Source organism: Coffea arabica, chromosome 7e (genome assembly GCF_036785885.1).
Source record: "Coffea arabica cultivar ET-39 chromosome 7e, Coffea Arabica ET-39 HiFi, whole genome shotgun sequence".
In the NCBI taxonomy this organism is placed as follows: domain Eukaryota; kingdom Viridiplantae; phylum Streptophyta; class Magnoliopsida; order Gentianales; family Rubiaceae; genus Coffea; species Coffea arabica.
The window spans coordinates 23,729,975-23,743,365 of NC_092323.1; the positions used below are offsets into that span (position 1 = coordinate 23,729,975).

The 13,391-nt window shown below is 34.5% G+C and overlaps 1 pseudogene; it reads right to left on the reverse strand.

Annotated features, from left to right (window-relative positions):
* Nucleotides 1-2,716: 2,716 nt before the first annotated feature.
* On the reverse strand, nt 2,717-12,847 carry LOC140011313 (uncharacterized; annotated as a pseudogene).
* Between the last annotated feature and the right edge of the window lie 544 nt (nt 12,848-13,391).

Below are 13,391 nucleotides of genomic sequence, written 5' to 3' on the forward strand. Positions count from 1 at the left end.
TTCCCTTCTTTTTTTTTTTTTTGTGTGGCGTTGCAGTTGCTTCTGCAATGCCTAGCCAAAACAAAGCGGCAGCCGCTACTCTTCTCTTATATTTTTTTTCCTCCAACAGATTTGGGCAACCTACTTAACCAAAGATTAAAATCTAACACCCTATTTCTACGAATCCACATATGAATCTTCCTAAAAACATATAGCTACATATATAGCAACAATACATATCCGTAAAATCCCTAGGACAATTAATGCAACTACTAAATTTTAAAAGAGAAGTTTTGCGTAAACTCGGGACTTACAGGTTTAGGTGTCTAGTCGTCTGATCGATTGACGGTGTCACGTGCTTCTCCTTCTCTACTCTCTGATGGCTCTTGCTCTAGGGAGGCAGACGAAAGAAAGGTAAGGGTGGTGTTATTTTTCTTTCTAGGGTTTCAACAAAATCCTAAACCTAGCACTACCCACTAGTAGGTGGTTTGGATAAGAGTTTTAGTTTATTAGGAACCCTTATCCCATCCTACGGTTATTTTATTTTATTTTTTTCTTTTACCTAGTAATTTTATCTTTTTAATTAATTGGAAAAATAAAATAATAACACCGGTGCAAAAAACGTGGGTTTTTCACATGTAGTATCTTGAGGTTAGACACGAGTACAGTCTGTCAAATTTCTTCTCAAACACATTCAACCATCCTAATCTTCATCCTAAGCATTTGCTTTGAAACACTGGATTTTGGCACAATGGTATATATGGATTCATATATTTGTTCAGCATGAAAGCACCAAAGTAACCGATATGGATAAAATTTAATTTCCACAATGGTACAAGTATATATTAAGTGCTAAATTAAGATAATCCCACAACTCCGATGCCCTGGTAAGCACCAAAACAACTCATAATTTCAAATCGAGAAAATGGCCAAATTCATCTCTAAACTTTTTTCTAGTGCTGTTTAGTTCCGAATTTTTATTTCTGACCAATTTGATACGTGAACTTATATTGCGGCTCTAATTAAGGACCTCGGCAACAACGCCACCAAGAACATCGATTTAGTTCTTAATAGACCGAACAAACAAGGGTACTTTGATTTTTTTGGGTTATCTTCTTCCTCCACCACCAAACTCCATTGTTTGCCACCCACCTCTCCCTTGGGACATGAGAAGTGAAGTGCAGTAGTAGTAAAATTTTCTTTTGAAGGACAATTGCCCGAGGAAATGATGCAACTTGATGACAATCAGGAAATCTAGCAATGAGAAAGATAACTGGAAGTATACTATGAACAACAAATCCCACTACATTGAGATTGAGAAAGAGTTTAGTGAACTGAGGAGAAAAGCTATGCTTTTAAACTCGGTCCAGATCAACCGGTTCGACCGCTCGAATTGGGAACCGACCAAGTGTCCGGTTCCAGTATCATTAAAACCGGACAAATAAAAACTAGGTCAAATCAGGTCAAAAACCGGGTTTGACCGGATTTGATCGGAAAAAACTGAAGAACTGTCAAAGTTCTTTTTTTTTAAAAGGTCAAAGCATTTTTAATATTATGTTTTGACCCCTAGGTTGTTAAAAATTTTCAATATACCTCAAATCTGTCATACTTTATAAATGTTGTCCTAAAGTTTGGTGTTATTTTTTAATCAAGTCCATACTTTTAATTCTAAACTTGTTAATGTTCATTAAATAATATAAATTGCTACTTGATTGTTCTAATTTCTTTGTGTTTTCTTGTTAAATATATTTGAAACATTAAATATATATGAATAAACCTTTATTAATATTAACATGTTCTTAGGTATTTTACATACAATATTTTAATTTTTAAATAATTTTTATTTATGACCTCATTCGGTTCAATCCCGATCAAACCCATTAACCCTTGACCGCTGAGATCGACCAAGTTGATACTCGATTCGAGTCTAGAAACATAGGAGAAAAGTCAAAAACTTCTAATATTGAACTTGGGTCTTTCAAAATGTTCTATGTAGTCACCTTTTTAATTATTTGAATTGCAAGATCTAGTTTTGGAATAGAAATCCTATCCTATGAAGTGAGCTCGAATGGAAAGCTTTTCTCTCTTCCTTGAATTTGGGATTTTTTTGCAAGATCTAGTTCTGAAAGCTTTTCTCTCTACCTTTAATCTGGGAACTTTGGCTTTTTATCTTTTGAACTTTTCTTTGATGGAACGAGATCAAGAGATGCAGTATTAGCAAGGAGATAGATGGAGAGTAGTAAAGAAAGAGAAAAGGGAATAGATGAGGATAGTGGCGGTGGCAGAGAGGAGAGTGGTGACGATGATAGGGACGGGGGAGAGGTAAGGTAAGCGAAGAGGAAAGAAATTAAAATAAAAGTTTTAAAAATACCTCAAAAAAGTTCTAAATATTAAAATACCACAAAAACCAATGATTTTTTTTCCGATTACTTGGTTATATTAACATCTATACTTGAAGTTCCCAAAATACCCCTATTTAGCTATTCAATTAAAGGTTCGAGTGCTTTATGTGGTGACGCCGCCGCAAAAGTCCTTAATTAGAACCACAATATATATTCACTTATCAAATTGGCCAGAAATAAAAATTAGAAACTAAATCAGCATTAGTAAAAAGTTTAGGGACGAATTTGGTCAATTTCTCTTTCAAATCCGAGCAAACATAATCAAAGGAAAGGAAAATGAAGCCAAGACTAAAGAGTTTAGTTCAATGAGATAGATAAACTATCATTCATTCGAATCAAGCTTCAGCGCCCTCAGTGGACCTCCCGCCAAAAGGATCGTGAGATAGGCCAGCATCCTGCCCAATGTGGCGCTGCACCAGCCGCTGTAGATCAGCCATAACCTTTTGTTCACGCTTGGCCTTCTCCTCACAGTTAAACATGGCCAATGCACGCTTGTCCTCAGCACTATAAACCTAGTTTTCCTTTCTAATACGAATAGCATTCATCCTCTGATGCCTACTACCACTCATCACATATCCAAGAGTCTCAAACTTCTGAATCTCCTCAGCTGATAAACCTACTTCACCTCTTCGAGGGATACGCTTCCCCTGCTGAACAAACTGTGCAATGGCATTGGCCCAACCACTGGCTCATTCTCTAATGCGGCTTTCTTCCTCGACTCAATAAGCTCCTTAAACTGAAGCACCTCACTATCAATTTCATTCAACTTTGCCTTTCCTCTGCTGCCTTAGGTTTACGCTTAGCATCAACTGCAGAATCAGAACTCTTTGCTGATAATGAGGCCTCTTTATCCGATTCTGTTTTCCTCTTCTTCTTGCTACGTTTGGACCTTAAGCTCTTCTGCTTTTTGAAGAGCTTTTTAGACTTCACACGATCTCCTGATGATGGACTAGCATCAGAATCCTCACTGCCACTCTTATCTTCGCTTTCACTTTCATCTGAATAAGTTTTCCTCTTCTTCTTCTTATGTTTGGACCTTGAAGAGGAAGAGCTCTTCCGCATTTTAGACTTCACCCGATCTCCTGATGATAGACTAGCATCAGAATCCTCACTTCCACTCTCATCATCTTTGCTTTCACTTTCATGTGAGTAACTTCTCCTTCTACTAGTCCTCCTCCTCCTACTTCTCGTGCTACTCTTCTTTCGCCTAGTCTGATTTCTGCTAGAAGATTTCCTCCTTCCCCTCTTTCGATGATCTTCTTCCGAGCCTTCACTAGACTCATTTGATTCACTCTCAGTCTCAGAAACCGACTTTGACCTCCTACTCTTACGCCTAGAACTCGATTTCTTCCCTTTCCCCTTCCCCTTCCTCTTGGACCTCAAATCATCTGATTCAGAGTTTGAAACCTAGTAGGAGCACATAAGAGGATTTAAAATAATAAAAGAAGGTACCTCCCTCGAAATAATGGTTAGATGAAGTTGGATTTGTCCTATTTATACTTCAAAATCAACAAAATGGTCGAGGTACCAATTTAATTAACAAATAAATTATAAAGAAGTGGAAATAACCATGAAATCTACCAATTAAAGCATTTAAATGAAGTATAATTAACAATTAAAGAAGAAAGACAAATTATATTTAAGAAATCAAAACTATCAGGGATCTAATTGCAAAAATTGATAAAGTTTTTGTGGTCCAATTATAATTATTACAAAGATTAGGGGTCAACAATGAACAAAAATAAAGTTCAAGGATGAAAATGAAATTAAATTAGGGATCTAATTGGAAAAAATCCAAAGGTGTTAGGACCACAGTAGAATTACTCCAAAGATCAAGGACCAAATTGCAATTACCGTTATCAAATTTCTTGGAAATTGAGCCATGGGAAATTTTTATTTCCTTTGTGGGCTGAAAACCTTGGCCTAACAGAAAATCCAAGGAAACAAGACCAAATAAATCCAATCAAAAGGATTGGGTTTTAACCTGCCAAACTCATGCCAAAAATCCAAAAAAAATAAAGCAGAACCCACTCCCAAAAACCCAACCAAATTAACCCTAATCCAAATCCCAACTTCTAAAAAATATTAAGACCTAATTATACCCTAAAACCCAGAAATAATATACTGAAAAACATGCTTAAAACATGCAAAAGAAGATTAAAGCTTAAAAGGGGTAAAATTGATTCATTTGCAGAGGTTTTGGGGCTACAGTATAATTATGTGAAAGTTTAGGGGTCAAGAAAGAAATTGTCCAAGATTTCCATGCATCTGGTTCGAAGCTTTCTTCTGCTGCAAATTTCTAGGTTCGTCATTCATCAAGACATCGTATCAGATGATTTCTAAGCATACCATGCTTCATTAACACCAAATCTAAACATCTGAACATGACATTATGGGACAAAATCTGAGCAAACAACATGTAAAAGGAAAGGAAAACCAAAGAAGGAAGAAGAAAAACCAACAACAAGCTCAGCAGCAAGATTTTAATATTTTTTATGTAAATCTGATGACATACGAACAGAACAAGATGAAAAAAATTACCTTTGGCACCCCAAAAGGAAGAACAACAGGTTACACTGTGAAAGAAGCAAATCCAACGTGTGAAAATTGCAGATGGAAGCTCAGTTTTTTGCAACAAAATTTCTTCAAAGGGCTGGTGACTCCGAGACTTTGGGCCCATCGACGAACTTAGAGTTGTTTTTCCTAAATGGTTTCTGAATGAAAGTTTCTCAAATATGTCCCAGGAAAGTGTAGAAACCAAGAAGTCGTTCTAATGGCTCGAAATATGATCTTAATTTGATGAAGAATCTGGCTGGTCGCTTAGCCTGTTCGTCAGATTTTTTCATGTTTACTTTTAATATTATAGTCTTGTAAATGTTAAATTAGTTTTACAACTTAATAGCTATAGTAATTATATTAAGAAAATTAAGGAGTAATAAGTGAGTTTGGGCTAATCTCGAATAAGACTCACAACTCGAATATTATATGAGTTGAGTATGAACTTCACATTTATTAATCCGAAACTCGTAGTTTGAAACCCGAAAATGTAACAAATTAAATGAGATGAACTTGAACTTATGCCGGCCTGACTCATTAGGCTCGATTGACAGGCGTAAGTCCAACTAAAGTGATCAATTATGATTTGAAATTTATTATATCTAATAGAACGTGGGCCTTTGATGTGTAAAGATTTAAGGGTAATTTTTATTTCTATGATGATCTAAAATAAGAATTCAAAAGATAACAGTAATGTTATCTATAAATAGGGTTATGATCTCCTAATCACACATATTTTTATTGTCATATTTTCTAGTACCACAAAATAATTTTTTCCTGATATCCCATCGTTAGTAAAGATACCAGAGAGAAATTAAAGGAATCTCTCAAGAGAATAACTAATACGTGTTGATCTGGAACGCCATCCCAAAATCTCTAGAGATTCAAGTACCAGTTTATCAACATGAATCCATCTATGCTTCCGCAATTTTACTATTAATTTATTTCTTAATAATTGCCATAAAATTTTGAATTTAATAGGTGATGATTTTCACCAAAAGACTGATATAAACTACCACCAAACACTTCTCTTTTTGGTCCGAAAGGCGTGCATTGTTTTTGATTTACCGGACACATTAGTCCACTTGTCAATTTACCGTGTTTTAGGTTTGGTCTTTATTTTTTTTTTTGAGTTTTTGTTCCATTTGTTTTGTGAGACAATAATACTGATTTTGCAACTTACGTTATTTATGAATGCATAATTATAAAATTTACTTTAAATAGACACATGTTCCATCAGTCCGCAAGTATGTTAAAAACTAGTATTTCCAGAAGACTTGAACTTCATCTTGATTAGAGAATCATACATAAGAGAAGTTAGATACCTATGGAAGGTTGGAGTTCATAACTTTATATCAAATATTTTGACTTAAAGTATAGTTTCCTCTTGTAATATTCTGTTTCTGGAGCCTGATTTTTTGTGTTGCTTAAGCAGTGCATCTCTTTACTTTTAATTAAGAGAAGCAAAACTTCTTTTTCAAAAGTAAAAAATTGTCGCTTTATCTCCAAATCCATTTTCTTTCCTGTTCTTTTTTTTAAAAAAAAAAGTTGATATCAGTAAATTTGCGTTGCTTTCTTTTCCCTTTTTCCTAAATGCCATCACTTTATTCTCATTAAGAAAAAGGAGACTACTTTTAAAACAATTGTAAAGTGATCCTCAAATTCAATCTCACATAAATACCTTCAAGAAATTTTTACAAGTAATGAGTATTCATTTTATTATCCTTAAAAAATTTTTCCTACTAAGTGTTCAAATGAAATCCTGAGTAAGAAATTTTCTTTCCATTCTTGTTCTATTTCTAAAAGAAATGATTGTAGATTTTTTTCATCTCACTACATAAGTTATTCATATGAAATTCTTTTGGGTAAGAAAACTTAATTCTACAAAATTATGTTCTATGAATAAGCATCAAAGTTTGCATCACACAAATAGCACCAAAAGTCTTAAGATATGTGCTCGTGGACTAATATACAAGCTATATATATACATATATATATATATGTGTGTGTGTGTGAAAACAAATAAAAGATACTTTAATTTCGCAAAATTTTGGTCATTTTTGGAGAATTCTTCCAAATGTAAATCTTAAAAAAACTTCCTAGTCCAGAATTCTAATTAGATCAAATTAATCCAACATAAAACCCTTTACCCTTGTTTAACCGTGTTAGCTCTGAAATTCCAAAAATATTTTTTGTCATCAGAGTGTAAGGAATTTGTGTTTGCATGTATTGGTAAGGAATAATTAAATTTAACAAAATATGAATGTCTACAATTAAACAGTTTATCCCAATGGGTTTAATTAAGGTAGTTTACATGATATATGACTTTCTTACATCAGCATTTAATGATGATGCAATTCATAAGAAGTTGAGCATAAAAGTAACAATCCACAAATAATAATCTGGATAGTGCTAAAGAAATTGACTAGACAAATTAAATAAGATAATCAAGGGAAAATTTTTGCAAGGAGTGCGCTAGAAAGGGTACTTAGTTTTCTAATTTCTACATAATATATTGCTTTAAGTGTACACACATTATGTACAAACCTGCATATAAATGTCATTTATATAACAACCTAATAATGTCCCTCTTTATAAATGGAGGATCCTATCCCTTGTTTAACAAAATTTTCCTAGAATCGACACTATTAAAGATAATTTGTGGGCTAAATTTGTCTCTGTTTTTTTCCCATTCCACAATAAGAAATTACTACAATCTCTAGAAGGGTTAGCAATTCTGATCACTTAGAGCAGAATAGGTCATATTCCACCTACCAGAACATAGCGCATTGAAAGGGGCTTTATCAGTCTTTTATTCTTTCATTATCAGGAAAACGGATTTTCAGAGGTCATCCAACTTCCAAAACCACTGACCTCAATCGTTGCGTACTATTTCATGAGGCTTTGATCTTTAGTTTTCTTGTTTAGTTCCTTTTCTTTTTATATATTATTTTTAGTGCAGTTTCCTTCCAGATCTAATTCTATTTGATAAGCAAATTTAATGCAATAACATTCTCTTCCCGATAGACTACATATTTTAATATTACACAAATAGGTTTAAATAATGTATTTTGGTTAGCATAACTTCAAACTAAATCTAATTTTATTTTGATTTTCTGGTTTAGATTTCTTTCCCTTTTAGAATTCTAATGACCAGAAGGAACGGATCAGTGGATTGAGTAATTAGCCTGGTTCTTTTTTAATAAGGCATCGCATGTTGACTTACTAATGAAGGCATAGCCATGCTGTAGAATCAGATCAAACTTTCTAATATTTTTAATGATAGATGATCTCCCAGTACTACATCTAATTTTATTTTGGGTTTGTTGTTTGGATTTCTTTTTTTTTTTTTAGAAACTATTACCAAATGTAACTTTATCCCAAATCTAATTCTATTTCATAAATTGTATAGTTTCCTATTTTTTAAAGAAATTCACACCAACATAACTTTATTCCGAATTGAATTATAATTTCACATACAAATTAAAAGTCCTATTCCTGATATAAGGCATCAAGATTCAGAATGTTTTTTTGTTAAACGACAGGGTATTATGTAAAACAAAAGCTAAGCCACTAATCAGCAAATTACATTGACACCAAAATTTTTTGTTTGTCTAGGTCTTGTCCAAACAAACAATTGTTCGTTTAGCCCCCAAAAAATCTTCGCCTTCTTACAGTGAATTGCAGAACAATCTTCAATGTCTGTAGACAATGCATAACTGATTTTTTTCATGATTTGTACATCTATGATTGTGAGTTGTCATTTTCGTTTTTCTTTTAATCCGTTTCTTTACATGATATAATTGCCGTATGAATCCTTTTTCTAAACATGGATTATCATTAATTACTGTAATTTTATTTCAATTCCTAATCCCTGAAATTTTGGCTTTTCAATTTCTTATAGTACCTCGTTATTTAGAAATTAACACTAACATAATTTGATTGAGAGTCTAATTCGGTTTCTAAAATAAAAGATACCCTCAGCTAATCTGACCCATTAACTGTTTTTCCGGCTTCATCATCATCCAATGAAACGCAGAAGTGGGTCGTCTTGCTTAACAAACCACACCATTTTAAAATGCCATCGACTCCCTTTTCCTCAAGTCCATTCATCATGTGGCTTTCCATCATCCTACCAATCTTCTTTACATATTCAGATGCAACCTCATGTCCTAACAATGGTTGTTGGATTGCACATAAACTGTTGGTTCTAGACCAAAATAAATCATACAAGTCACAATAATTTCTCTAATAAAATTTAACAAATAAATTAACAAAAATTCATACCTTAATCTTGCATTAAAAATGCAAATAATTGTACCATAAAAATGTTAATTTGGCATGGGTTGAGGCGCGGACTAGGTCGCTCTCTTTAAGACGATTCGCGTCCCTACGGAGTATCCTCCGGTGTAGTAGGTCTCAACATGTCGCCTCCAGGATACAACAGCCCAGCCTTTTACACACTGTAATCTACTCCAATCTACACTATTGGAGCAAGACAGAAACCTCACACTAACACTGTTATTTGCCCTATAAACTCTTATAGTAGTGGAGGAAAAATAGAAGGTAGTATAGAGATAGCAAAGTATGTATATGAGGTTTGGTTGATAGATGCCTTATATATAGGCTAAGAAATTAGGAATATTAAAATACCAACATTAATAGGAATTTCACCTCATATTTCAGTTTCAAATTGAAAAGTCTGGATTCATTGTATAACGGTCAAAAATTACTAAATGAATTCATAAAACCTAATCATTACATAAGTTATAAAAACAAGACATAAATCTCATAAGTTACACATTTAAATGTTTCAATTTGTAACTGAAAATTTATTTAATTTGTAACTGAAAATCTATTTAAAGAATTTGTAATTTATTTAATTTGAATTCAAAATAAATATGTGATATTTTTTATTAAAATATCCAACATAAACAGTTGATGAGAAAAATCTTTGAAGGTGTTTCAGCAGTCTGCATGAACAAGGACAACAGGTCAAGGGACCATAACCGTTTTGACATGAAACAAAAAGAATTGGCCATTGGCGTTTTATCTCTCATTGTTATTTCACATGTACATTCAGTTTATGAGCTGGAAAACCAATTTGCAAGAAAAAGAGTAAAACCCAGCTTAATTCACCAAAATCTACAAAAACTAAAAGAGCATGAAAGTCATGTAACTGGAGCTGCTGCAACCTTCCAAAACTATAGCTTCAAATCTGATATGCTTAAAGACAAGGTTCTCATATTTCACATATATGGTTTGCCAAGTCAAATAGAAGAAATGCATAATCAGAAAGGATCAAGTCATTCCTTTAGTGCAGTGTGGAATTTTGCAGCAAAAGAATGTTTCCATATCAAGTAATTTATCCTAGTCAACCTAAAGGCTTCACAAGCTTGACCCGGCAGACTCACATAACTAAGATTAGGACTCCAGAACTCGAAAGTTCTACTTGGGGCAATTTGACAATAGTAGAATGTCCAAACTTTCAGGATAACACAGTGCTTTTGATCTTAAACGAAATAGCACGCTACTAGCAGACTCAGCTTTATTGGATAACTGGCTACACCAGCAGCGTATTCAAGAGCAAATTAGACCAAACTGTTTTCTAGGTTAACCATATAAAATTTGAATTGCAAAGCAACATGCAAAGGGAAACACAGAAAGCGACCTGGGACACAGAAATGGAACAGCCACTATCCAGAATAGCATCTGTAGATGATCTGCGCAGTTGGCTAGAATCAGAACTTGTCCACTTGATAACCGGATGGCTCCCTTGGACTTGTGTGCCTCAGCAGCTTGCTCACACATCTGCATAATCACATGTACAGCTTGACAAGAAAAGAATCTGCCTGTCAAAAAGAATCATGTTTCTGCAGCATATGCAATTATTGTCATCCTCCAAGAGTTCTTAACATGTTTGGCATGGAAGAAAAACTATTAAGTCCTTCATACACTCAGTTGCCACATGTTCAAGCAATATACTTCACTTAGTTGGGCTCTATAACAAACTTCCGAAGGATGAATTCTCAGCTTGTTTTACACTTCCACACAATATCTCAAGGAGAGACGTCTGCCACCAAGCACTACCTTTTCAAAATTCAGTACTTTTAACTGCCAGTGCTTCATTGACCGGCTAGAATACTTGCTAAAGACGAGATGTGTGCCAAGATACAAAATCCAAAGGAAGCACAAACAGCAATAGAAGATAAATTACATGAGCAACTGGGTCGTGCATAGTCATGATCCCTATACATGTAAAATCTGTTTAACTCCTGAAAACTTGAACGGGGTAAGGGTAAAGAATTGCAATTGTAGAAGGTTATATTTCCACCACCATATAGTTTTTGAAGGATCAACATAATAGCGTTTTTATAGTCCCGCCCATCTGGAAAAGATAGATTTACTTTCCAGACTGGATAACCAAAAAGAAATTCTGATAACTGCAATAGCATTGTGGATTCTCTGTGATTATTGTTCTCAAACATTACATTATACTTTTGAAATGCTATGCACCTATTTAAGTGTCATCTAAAATATGAAAGACAATTTCTAAAATATTTACATGCACCAAAATACTTCCTAGGACAGAAGATTCAAGCCTTAGTAAGATTTCCTTCTTACAAGTGTCTATCTTCTGGGAGGCACGGGAAATTGACCTGCTTTATATGACGTGAAATCTACTGTTGTTCAAGCCAAAAAGTGTTCGAAGAATTATAGTGACCTATACTGACTAGAAGAACAAGTTTCAACTTTTCCAAACAACCTTGGAAAGTGATTACCGGTCTTGCACTTCGTATATTGTATTCATAGGATCCTACCACTACTAAATGCTTACTAGAAGTTATAAAAGATTTCCTCACTCAAAGGCAGATGGTATAAGATGAACTCAATAGATAAGTTGGGAAAACTAGTCTCAGAAATTGAAATTGGAGCTGATTAAATGCAGTCATCATGTTCATATTTTACTCAGTGATGCAAGGAAACAACCAAAAGATGGACCACATGCCAAATAAAAGTGCACCTGGACAATAGGATCTAGCAAAGCAGATATGACCGGGTGGAAGTCTGGTTTCTTTCCTGATGCAGGAAACATCATGCTGTTATGTGTTTCAATTATTTTATTTCACATAGCAGTGAGACTCCTTCCATCAGTGCTGTTAGTGGAGAAGGATCAACAGCTACTGGAAGAGGATATCTTAAAGCTTCTGCCCTCGAGTTTTCTGTATTTCAAAAAATATTTTCTGTGCAGCTTCACCCAAAGTGTATTACAGAGAGCTGTTTGTCTCCCTAGCAAATCTGATATCTACAAAATTGCAGCTGTCATGCAAAGCCAAAACAAAAGAGAAGGGGGGGGGGGATTGCATTCTACTTTCGGATACATTGCCACTTAGAGAGTAGCTGTAAAACTCCAGTGTGTTACTAAGTTTGTACAACACTTAACAGATTAGACTGAGACTACAAAACTAGTTCAACTCTCACTTTCAATGCTCTGCAAACTCCTTCAAATATCCGATCCAGGACAAATGTCGAGTCTGATTCTGACTTTACAACATCATTCTCAGAACTCTGGACACTTGGGGAGCAGATAGTCCTGTATCTCCAACTGCATCTGGATCAAGAAAAGCAAGCACAAGCTCCCTTTCAGATGCCAAGGCCTGTCATACAATAAAGGAAAGAAAGCAGAGCAACAATAAAATTCCGAAAGAGAAAAGATGAATCAAAGTTATTGAACTGGTCATTTCTAAAACAACAGAAGTAACACCACAACTTAGAAAGAGGAACTGAAACAAAAATCTGAAAGAACTCCGTGCTGCAACTATTTTAAGATTCAAAGGTCCCTATCTTAGTTTGTCATATATACTAAACATTGCAACAATAAGCCACCACACACACACACACACACACATTTATAATATAATGACCATCTTTGGCTGTTATTCATTCAGAAATATGGGCGTTCATAGGCTTCTTCTTGATCAACAGCCATCATGTCCATAAGCCCCAAACCTGCATGCTTCCACGGGTGTTCAAGTTAGCTTTAAAGCTCAACTTTTCTAGTGAAACTGCTAATAATCTGAGAAAGACATCTAGTGGCAAAAGTGAATAAAAACAGCTATAGAAAGAGTAAAGGTCAGACGTCTCTACTTATTTTAGAAAGTTCTGGGGCTAATAAATCTACATGAGAATGTGAACCAGGGGAAAGTCAGCCATAAACAACAGATTTGGAATCCGGAAAATTAGCTCTCACTACTCAATTTCAGTCGAATCATCATCCAAAACAGACCTCACTACAACACATTCAAAAATAAATGCAGAATTTTACAGGAGACAAGCTATAGATCTGCTTCAAAACTTGGCAGATCAATAAATCAAACACTTTTTCCTGAATGCTCACTCAAAGTAAAGCCATGAAAACATTTGGTAATTCTAATAAAGCAGAAGTAGGGATCA